Genomic DNA, 5,114 nt, shown 5'->3' with positions numbered 1-5,114 from the left:
CAACATTGTTACAGCTTCCCGGCCATGCACCAAGCGAAAATATATCGTGGCAATATATTCCCACTGTGTACAATTGAAATCTCTGCCAAGGACAACCGAAACAGTACGATTGCAAACTGCAGAATTCCCCATCTGGGGAGGCGGCTGGCTGATTACCGTATGAGGTGCTTTGTGAGCTGGCATTGATGTCTAAATCTCAACTGCTCTGCAAGCATCCAAAACAGGCTTTGGGATACACTCTTACCACAAGAAGAGAGACTATATTATGAGTGTTGCCTATGAAATATGGCACACCCATGACGAGGGATTGGCCAGGATTCTCCATGAATGCAACATCAAATGGCTTCATATCCGAACTTAATTGATAGTATATAATACTGATGTGTAACAAAAGTAAATGACAAACTAAAAAAGTGACCAGGTCTACTTATGAATGAGCCACAAAAAGAAAAATGGAAACATGTTAATAGTATGAAAAAAAAGTGCCTGTGATCCTCCCAGTAGCAACAATATGATTATGCACCAACCAACAATACTCTTCAGACACTTCCCAAGCTGTCACACCATTATCTACAAAATGCTATGGCCAACATGAAAAAGGCATAGCTGTCAACATGTTTTTCCGGCTGAATATGTTCAGAGAAAAAGAGAAAATTATTGTATTCCATATCCTCACATGAAACACTTAACAATATTGTTACAAGCCATTCTTGCACATTGAAGAAGGCACTAGCAAGGCGGTGATGGAAGACAATTGAAGGAGCACTCATGTTGTTATTTCCATTGCAATACAAACCTACACTTGCTCACTTGAAAGTGTCAGTGCACAATTCGACACGGTAGAAAACTAAATGGCACCATATACTGTTATGAAGAACACGGAACAGACATTCCAAGGAAATGCAAATACAGCAAGGAGGTATTCGCTGTTGCTGTCAACATATTTGGCCAGTCTGAAGGGTAACAATAAATTCAAAAAAACCTACAGGCCCACTATGCAATACTTTTTTCAAACTATGCAAATCTGCAACCTGTGCAAGTCCTTATTGATCAGGAAAAGAAAAAAATATTTGGAGCATTTAACGAAAAATAAATGTTGCAACAATTCAGAAATGTATCCTTTGTACTTTCTAGTGACATACGGATAGAGACAGTCGGCGAGCACAGTTATTACATGAGACACATCTGGATCTTGAACTCATGGCAGTGCTTCAGGGCAAATACCACTCTCATACCTCTGACAGGCGTCAGTTACAATACTGGGTTGGAAGGAAAACCTTTCAAGTGCTCCTTCAGAGTCCAAGCATGTGACCGGTAAGTACTTTAGCATGACTAGGGGAAAAATATATTCAATTTCACAAATATCACAACATCCAAATAGTGGCACACCGCTTTGATTTTCAGCTGACAACTATTTTTGTTAAAAGCCTCGGCGCGTAAATGCAACCTGAGGTAGCTAGGTCACATGAAGTTGGAAAATATAGCGGCTAGTGTAACACTGAAGTTTGCTATCTCGTGGACATGAGCGAAAACTTAATTTGAAAAGGTTTGCTCGAAAGCAATGCTTTCACGGACGTTCGTATAACCTGAACGTCGCCCCCGAGGGCTCCGTGGTCGCTGCGCATGCCTGAGCTGAGAGAAGGTGAGACAGGAGAACAACTCTCCTTTGCCGGATGCGACGTCACATTGTTTCTTTTTTTTTTTGTTTGCTTTTTGAAATAGCTACTCTCGAACGTAGATCAGTCACGAATGTCGGCTGCACCACGCTCTGCGTGCGCTATTGTGCATGTCGGAAAGGCCCAAGCGTGCGCGATATTCTTGCGAGCGCAGTTTCGTGGGCTTGGACTCCGTGATATTTGCTTTCGCCATATGTGAATTAACAGCTTGCCGACAGGTCAACCGCCGCTGTACTTCGGTGAATACATTGTTTTTCGTGATCCTGAAATAGCAAATGGTGCATCGCTGCGTTGGCGGCTTCGATTGAGTGCGGTTGCTGCGCATAGCAGGTGATTTATTTGCGCAAATACGTGCTACATTATCGGTGTAAATAGTGAAAAACTTAGGCTGTGAGCCTTACTACCGTCAGTCAGTCGGTTACCACATGTTTCGCTGTTATCCACTGCACATTTCTTCATATCCAATAACGATCTGCTTCAGATATCTCTGTTGAAACGGTCTCTTCAAAAATCTGTTGATCGTGCAGCTTATTATATTTCTTGTTTTTTTTCAGTCGGCCTTTTTTTTTTCGCTTACGACTCGCGATGGGCAGCAGCGTTACGTCGGTGCACGCGTCCGTACACATGTGCACGGCGCTAAACTGGATGCACTACCTGCAAGAGAGAATGAGGGAGAGTGAGCTTCACGTCACTCGAGCACCTGCTTACAAATGTTTTTTTCTTTGGGCACAGTATCGAAGCTGTGATTGAGGTAATGCCCAGCACCATATCGAATACAAAGCACAATACACCAAAATAGAGAAACCAAAAACAATTGCACGCACAACGCGTCACCAAAGCAAACACAACACCTGCTTTATATGTTGCATATGAGCTGAAACGGGTGAATCCCAAACTCTGCGAGTGTCACATAACACCTGAAAGCATTAGCTGCTATGAGAGAACCAGTGCAGTTAATCTGGCGAGCTATGCATGCATCTGTAGCCTAATGGGCAAATAATTGGGCTGCTGCACTAGGGACTCGCGTTCAATACCCACCATCAGGAGCATTACTAATTATTAATGAAGCTACCTGGGCAGGTGTACTAAGAAATTCGAAAATAGATTATGATAATTCTTTGCATTAAGAGACAACTTGCTGCCGGTTGTAGTTTAACCAACATTTTCTGCTTTGCGCTTGCGATGCTCTACCAAGTGAGCTACGTCAGCAGTTGTCCCAATGTCCATTTTGTTGGATAGTTTCACATTTGTACCAAACTTTGTCCTGGAAGTGCTAGGCAGCAGAACTAACAGCCATGATGGCAGATGTGAAGTATCCTTTAAACCCCTGACATTAAATACAACATTATCTTAAAAGCAGGCAACTGGCCAATGAACACTCGTGTTCTACCTTGAGGCACTAAGGCTGCCAATGTCGAGACATTTGCTTTTTATGAGCTACAAAAATCAGGGGAACCACGGAGCTCAATTTCTTGTTAGTAACAAGCACAGACAACGAAGCAACAGTGGCTGCATAGAAAAATGGGCTAGAGCTCACGACAAGCATTGGCAACTCACAATAGAATTCCTTCTCTACAATTCATTGTCTCAAGACACCTCGAAGCAAATTTTGTGGATTATACTTTTAGTACGTCTTTTGCGACTGCAAATTTAAATGCGTGTAATACTTTGTGGCAACTTGGAACATTTTAATGTTTAGCATCTCCATACTTTAAATCTGTGCACGGACAAGCTTTGCCACCATTTTAGAACAATAATTATCTGGTGTCATACACAATGACTCAAACCACTATTAGTTAAAGCAACCTTTAAAGGAGCAGAAGCATGCCCTTAGCAAATAGATATACATACCAGGTTTAGACTGAGCAAACTAAGCAGTACTTGTGGCCACTTGCTTTCAACAAGGCAGAAACAGGTCAGATGTTGACAAAGACAACAAATATAAGGTGCGGCCAAAGGAAATAAGCAGAAGCTGTAAAGACAGCAGCAGCACAGTGAAACAAATTAGACAAATGTGCACACCGCAAGCGTTCCTGAGGACAATACACAACGTCACTGCCGCAGTTAGAAGCAAATCCTCCTACAAGAAAAAAAATATCAAGATTGTTTTGGTGTAAATAGCAATTGTGTGGAGTTGTTTACATTATAAAAACAGCACAGACAACAATTAAGGCGGACACAGCATTTGTGTCATCTGCCTTCCTGCTGTTTTTACAATGTCGATTACGGTTGCAAAGGTACGCACATGATCTACGAACAACGAAAGCAACGGACGTGTATAGAAAGGTGAGCTGAATTCATACACTCATATATGTTTAATTTTGAAGGTGCCCGTAAAAGCGACAGCAGCAGCAAAGCGGGTTTGTTTAACAGCTTGCTCACAACGTACACATTGCACGATTTAACTCCACGGCTCTCAAAAGAGTTGCTAAGAAGCTGTAAGTGAAAGAAATACGCTTTCGTTATCTCACTGCAACAAATGAAAGCCTCTGACGCACCTACCGCGGTCAGCGCAAGCAGTGAGCAAGGTAATTGAATGCAGCAGCAAGGTAATTGAATTGCATGGGTAAATAAGAGGCGTATAGCGTAGTCATCCCACAGAGATGGAGAAACAAAGACCTACGCCAAAGGACGGCATTCACCGATAGAGCTAGTTGAGTGCATGCATTTTCCGGCGCGTGAACGCTTCCGCCGTTTGTTTTACATCGGGGTAACGCGTAGGAACTGTGATAGTACTAGTTGAAGGCACGAACGAATAAATTATCCTGCGATCACTACGAGACCTGCGACAACCGTTTCGTGCTCCTTCGAATTTCGAGATCACATCGGCCACAGCTCAAATGCGCAACCGGTTGTTTTTACAAGTGTCAGCTAGAGAACGGGCAATCGCACGACACTCACCTTAGCTCCAAATGCGTCGCGGCAGCTAAGCAACAAATGTCATCAAGCCCAACCCTGCAATGTCCGCAATTTCAGCTACTAAGCAAGTGCAAAAAAACGAAACTTGAATGCTCACAATGCGCGCGCGAACGAGGCGCGAACCATAGTGTCTGAGTTCTAGAGTAGCTATTTCAAAAAGCAAAAAAACAAACAATAATGTGACGTCACATCCGGCAAAGGAGAGTTGTTCTCCTTTCTCACCTTCTCTCAGCTCACGCATGCGCAGCGACATCGGAGCCCTCGGGTATACCTCGGGGGCGACGTTCAGGTCGCTAGAGTGACCTAGAATATGGGAGAGTGTCCAAAGCGCCGGCTCCGGCGAGGGCCTTTTTCTGTGAACTGCCGCGCCGCGCTGCTGCTGCTCCGGACCCGTGGGCTTTTCGCGCTCGCGAAGCGCGCGGGAACCGAGGGTCGTCTGCTACGCGCGGGAGCTTTTTGCGTTAATTTTCCACGCAAAGCACTTAAACTATATTTAACTTCAACAGTGTGGTGCTGAAT

General features: G+C 43.9%; 1 long non-coding RNA gene across 1 annotated transcript; it reads right to left on the bottom strand.

The window, feature by feature from the left end:
• Window positions 1-1,791: 1,791 nt before the first annotated feature.
• LOC125942149 (uncharacterized) lies at window positions 1,792-4,690 on the bottom strand. Its single transcript, XR_007464852.1, has 3 exons — window positions 4,578-4,690; window positions 3,528-3,648; window positions 1,792-2,330 (listed from the first exon to the last, which is right to left on the bottom strand). It is a non-coding gene; the product is annotated as an uncharacterized LOC125942149 (long non-coding RNA).
• Window positions 4,691-5,114: the final 424 nt, after the last annotated feature.

The sequence above is a fragment of the Dermacentor silvarum genome, chromosome 1 (assembly GCF_013339745.2).
Source record: "Dermacentor silvarum isolate Dsil-2018 chromosome 1, BIME_Dsil_1.4, whole genome shotgun sequence".
NCBI lineage: Eukaryota > Metazoa > Arthropoda > Arachnida > Ixodida > Ixodidae > Dermacentor > Dermacentor silvarum.
This window is presented reverse-complemented; position numbering and strand designations above follow the sequence as displayed.